This window comes from Etheostoma spectabile, unplaced genomic scaffold (genome assembly GCF_008692095.1).
Source record: "Etheostoma spectabile isolate EspeVRDwgs_2016 unplaced genomic scaffold, UIUC_Espe_1.0 scaffold00018311, whole genome shotgun sequence".
Classification (NCBI taxonomy): domain Eukaryota; kingdom Metazoa; phylum Chordata; class Actinopteri; order Perciformes; family Percidae; genus Etheostoma; species Etheostoma spectabile.
In genome coordinates this window covers 37399-43403 of record NW_022604202.1, presented here as the reverse complement: position 1 = coordinate 43403, position 6005 = coordinate 37399, and the positions used below count along the sequence as shown (strand labels likewise).

The 6005-nt window shown below is 39.1% G+C and overlaps 1 non-coding gene across 1 annotated transcript; it reads right to left on the bottom strand.

Moving 5' to 3' along the window:
* Positions 1 to 3750: 3750 nt before the first annotated feature.
* trnaw-cca (transfer RNA tryptophan (anticodon CCA)) lies at positions 3751 to 3822 on the bottom strand. Its single transcript has one exon. It is a non-coding gene; the product is annotated as a tRNA-Trp (tRNA).
* Positions 3823 to 6005: the final 2183 nt, after the last annotated feature.

Here is a 6005-nt window from a genome sequence, read left to right as displayed (position 1 = left end):
TTAGCGAACTGAAACATCGATTCCACAGTGACACCTATGGCCTCATGGCATCTGCAGCAGTCCTGATGTCTCCTAGCTTCATACAAATGACACCAGGGTCAATGAGGACGTTTTCCCAAATATCCGTGCTTTCCTAAAAGCTCTGATAAACACTGCCGATGACATCCTGTACAGTTGAACGCGTCTTTTCCAGTGTAATCGGATTAAAACACCAAACAGGAGCACCATGCTTACGTCTCGCCTTATGTCTGTGTCTGTGACATACGAGAGCTACAGTAACTCTTGACTTCGATGATATCATCTACATTTTAAAGAGCAGAACCCGCCGACTACTGCTGTAATTTGTGTCAGTGTGTGTGTGTGCGAGGCGACCTAAAACATGCGATGAATCCGTAGGCTACATGTTGAAGTTAGTAACATAGCAAGAGAAAAAAGAGGAAATGAGTCGTTCCATGTTCGCTTCTCTAGGCCTTTTTAGCGAGTTTAATTGTTTTACCACGAGGGGATAAGAGTATGTGAAGGCTACTCTGTCTGTATTGAGCGATATATTAAATATCGATTCATAACCCGTACGTACAAATCTACAGGCGCATTTCTATTCTATATATCAGCTTGTTACTGTTCTTTTTCCCTCCTGGGCTCCCCTTGTTATGGGCGCTGTGTCTGATGTTAATGTGATTTATTTCCTTTTGTTAAATATGGTTATAACATGAATCACACTAAAGTAACAGTTTGTCTCTTTCGGAAATAACTTGAGTTTTACACGACAGATGACGTCAATGAACCAGTTCTGTGCCGAGTTATGAATGAAAACTGTCGGGAGGTGTTGTTTGATCTGTAGTGCTGAAAACATAAAAACAATTAAACAGAATTGTGAAATATTTGGCCTCCTGTTATACGAGCAGAACTAAATTATGTTTTGGGGAAATATTAAATGCCTGACCACTGTTCCAGTCTTAGGTCTATGGAGCTTGCGTAATAGCGCAGCCAGGTATGGTGCGTAATGGAGATTCCAACGCGCTCCTCTCTGGCAGAACCAGGAGAGCGGTCGCGGATGGGGTCGACCTATACAACCAAACGTTTGTACAATGTTTTTTTACAACATATTTAAAGAGCATCAAGCTATTGAAATCTCTATTATGTTAGCACATATAATATAACAGTATAGTAGTCATTTGTATTAGGTTAAACAGTGATTGATATCATGTTTTAAGTTAAGGCCCACCAAAATGGTCTGGCCCATCCAAAACTGAAATCCTGGCGCCGTGCCTGATCCCATGTACTCAATTTGTCCCTGGTGAAGACGATTAGTGCATTGGAAATCGGGACTTGGCTATTTTGAGTGGGTTGAAGAAATGTTCAACCGACGTCGACCGACATCGACTTGAGAGACACGAGGTTGAAACAAGATGGCGAGCCACCCAGTGATCTGCTGAACCGTTGTGAATACCTGAGTCACAGCGTCTCAATAGGACGTTGCTCACAATCTTCTGAACTGGTAGGATTCATCCAGTTTCTACGAATCCACACTTCTGACTAGTAGGATTTCCTTCAGCTTCTGCAAATTCTGCAGCGGACTCCAAACGAACTTTGAGTTACGGTTAACAAGTAAAAAGACGATAGGGGAGAGGAGAACTCCTTTTTCTTTTCTTATTTCTGTTGGTCCTAACCACCAATTTGTTCAGTCTTTTGCTTATTATTATGGTTTTGTAACTCAAATTATTGTTTTTTTCATTTTCTTTTCCATGGGTATTACCACTTGTAATGGGTACATTACTACATGCAAATACTCTAATTAAGAGGTGAAATTCACTGATGTGATTTAGATTAACTGAAGTTAACTAAACAAATCAAAACTCTAAACAGAACTAATTAGAGAACTAAAAAAAGGGAAAAGAAAACCAAAAGGGATTAAAACCTAAACCAAACTGAGGTTAAAACTGAAATTAGATTAATAGAACTAATATTGAACTTGGTATAAACTCAAAAGGTGAAAACCTAAATAACTTAACAAAAGGGTGTTAAGTGGGATTGTATTTTGTGTAATGTTGTCAATGGTTTTTGTATGTATATGTGTATGTTAATATTCAAATAATAAGCCGGCAGTTAAAACTTATTTCCTGGTCTGTGGTTTCTACTTTTTCTTTCAACATGTTGTAATATTAACTCTTCTGCTCCAGTAGACGAATCTAGTAGAACAATTCTGGTCCATAGAGCATAGATCACTACAACTAGTAATTACCCAACAGAGGGGTTACATTATGTTAAATACAATTAAACATAAATGTCAAAATGACCTCTTCTCGGATACACCTACACTTTTAATTTGACATTTTCTTTCAACCTTAAATATTCTAGAAATATTTTCCAGGGTGATGTCCACTTCCTGGGTTTGTATGGTTCTGGCTCCACGCCAGAGGGTGGCTTTGTATCAGTCTTTATATGTATACGTAATACAACTTAATACATATTTTCCCATTATTTTAATTTTTACATAAAATACAAAACACATAACATTTACAGCATGTACAACAGAATAAGAACTAAGGCATCAATACAAAAGCAGAAAAGGCCTTTCAAACAACACAACTATAACTTACTAATTGCAACAAATAATCATATACTTACATACACTAAAGTCTAACATACAACAGTTACTTTCATTACATGCAAATTGTGCAGCTCTTGATGGCCACAGCACTCCACCAATGTAAAGGTATAAAGTCCTTCTCCATGTCTTCTCCGAACTTTCTCCCACACCCGCTGCTTTGGCTCTTCCACAGCAGAGGCTGAAGCCCTTTGGGCCCGTCGGTACCTTGCTGCTGCTAAACAATGGCTTTCAATGAATCTACCGTCCTTCTCTGCAGTTCATTGACAATTTTAACATTTTCCGGGACCGCAGACATCTTTTTAAAGCAGATGGACTTAGAATTCCAGTCAATTTTAACACGTAGCTCTGTAGTTTGTACATTAGGAGGTCTGTCAGTGGAGAGAGAAATGAAACCAATCGGTGGTGTCTACACCGTGTTATCCTCCTGCTAGAGTTAGCACCCAACAGGCTTCAACAGGGCAAGTTTTAAACCTGTTTTTAGCCTCTTAACATGTTCAAAATGTCATTACCAGTGCCTAGCCATGTGCAGTTATTCCTTCCGAGTGAACACTGCTGTAGATGTGACAGAAAGGCGTGTTTCAACTAGTGTGGACTTCACCGGAAAACAGGAATAACCAGAGGTATGGGCACTGGCTGAATTAACAGAACTTTTATGCATTTCTTTCACATCTACTGCAATTAAATTCATTGTGTTTACTCTGAAGGAATCACTGCAAATGGGGTGGGGGGGGGCACGTTTAATGAAATTATGGACATGTTTAAAGGTGGTGGTAGTACAGTGTGTAAGTGTATCAACTTTCGTTTGATTAATGCATACACACATCAACTTTCGTTTTGATTAATGCACATACACATCAACCTTCTTTTAGATCAATGCACATCTCTTTCTTTTTAAAAAATTAATGTAATATGTATACTACTTTTGACACAATTTACACTCTTTGATAGTAATCACACACAAGTCTGAAAAACACACACATGCTCAGGACCTATTCATGCCTAAATGTAGAAATGTCAGAGCTGGCCAGCACCCTGAGAGGCTGGGAGGGGGGGGGGTACAATGCCTTGCTTAAGAACACCTGGTAGTGCCGAGACATTCTCGTTCCCTACTGACTGAGCTACTGCCACCCCTAAACATCTGACCCCGACGTGATTTGAACACACAACCTTCTGATCTGGAGTCAGACGCGCTACAATTGCGCCACGAGGTCTACCATCAATGTATGTACACATTAACTTTCTTTGAGATTAATGCATACACACATCAACTTTCTTTAAGAATAATGCATACACACATCATCACTCTGGAAGCCCCCTAGACATAACAATAGTATCAAGCTTTTCCAGGTCATGCCCTGACATTAAAGTGTCATGACGTCTATTTTAAAGGCACAGTTTCTAGAAAACGGCTGTGTGAATTAAGCGTTTTGTTACTTTCACAGTATTTATATTGCACATCAGCCTGGTTTTGAATCAAAGAAAGACACAGACATCTCCATTTTTACAATATAGGACTTTCAAGGGATGTCTTCCGTTTTCAAAAAACCGGAACCCTATTTTTCCTTGTTGTGTCTAAGTGACTGATAGATAACAATCTTTGACACTGGTGTAGTATTAAGCGAGAACGCTGCAGTCGGCAGCGGCGAAACAAGCTACAATATGAGTTAAAGAGGAAAATGTCCAGCTTGTATATACTAGGGATGAGCGAGTACAGCATTATCTGTATCTGTATCTGTTTACCACATGAATTATCTGTATCCGTATCCGTACTCGGACTGGACCGGAAGTGTTAGATTTAACCAGGAAGTGGGTCGGTTTGTCTTGAATGGGCGGGGCTTTAAGTCCGGTATGTTATTTTAAGCATGCAATTGATATGGGTTGATCAGAAATGTTATATTTATTGCTGATTAGAAAACTATTTACATGAGCTTCAGATCAATGGTGTTGTCATGGTAACAAACAAACTATATACAGACGTTTTGCAACAATTAATACAACACATGCGGTTGCAATTATGAAGTAAAATGTAATGAACAAGAGTTTTCATACTCAATATAACTTTCTTTTTTGAACTTTAAATTTTTTTACGATCAGTGTGATTTTTTTTTGTTTTTGGTTCATTTTTTTATTTTTTATTTCCACACCAGGTATGTGTGAAATGTGTGTGTGTGTGTGTGTGTGAGTCAACTGACAGTTAAAAAAAAAAGAATTCTGATGGCAGAGACGCAACGGGAGTTGCATTTAAACCAAGCAGCATGTCTGAAACCCATGTTCACCAGAAATCTACTGGTTACTATGTAAGGACTACAAACCGAAGTTAAAAACAAACCTGAAGCTGAAGAAACCCTAAACGTTAACGGAACAGATCCGCAGACCAGAGAGGGAGAGGAGAGCATTTCTCCGTGTTATGTGGTGTGTAAACCAAGCAGCATGTCTGAACCCACGTTCACCAGAAATCTACTGGTTACTATGTAAGGACTACAAACCCACGTTCACCAGAAATCTACTGGTTACTATGTAAGGACTACAAACCCCACGTTCACCAGAAATCTACTGGTTACTATGTAAGGACTACAAACCGAAGTTAAAAACAAACCTGAAGCTGAAGAAACCCTAAACGTTAACGGAACAGATCCGCAGACCGAATTGGACTGACGGAGCAGGAGAGAGCGAGAGAGAGAGCGAGAGAGAGCGCATTTCTCCATGTTCTGTGTGTGTGTGATTGATCCGAGCGGTTTGTAGGCGGGGGGGGGGGCGCTGTGATTATCACAGAACGCTGCGCGGCCAGTTGAGGAGTTTTATTCAATCCGAGCACGGATATTGACTCATATTACTCGTATAATACTTGTACTCGGCAAAAGTGCTTTATCCGTACTCGTTTCAGCCGGATACTCGGATCATCCTAGTATATACCTTCACAAAAGTTCTTGTTTTGCCACTGAGAGGCTCTGATTATTATTCTAAATTTTTGACAACTTCATGGAAGGATTTTAAGGAGGTTGACCTTTCATTTGAAGAGTAAGATTCTTTTTTAAACATAAAAAATGCTCCTGCTCCTTACCAAATAATACCACTTTGGACCACTAAGTGGTGCTACAGTGAGGTCAACGTATTTTTACCTATAACTCCCACATTTGACATTAAAAATTAAAAGTCTTTACATCCAAGTTCACAGAATTAAGCTGAGTCTCCAGATATAGGCCACGCCCATTATGCTCAAAGGACTTTTTGCAATATAAGCGTGAAACCAACTTTTTTGAAGAAGCAGAAACAGATAGTGGCAGTAAAGTCAGATTTTTAATAAGTGGAAGAAACAATATGATTATATTATTAGAGTCTACTGAAGCTTTTTATATTGTCTCTTATTATTATTATTATGAAGTAAAATGTAATG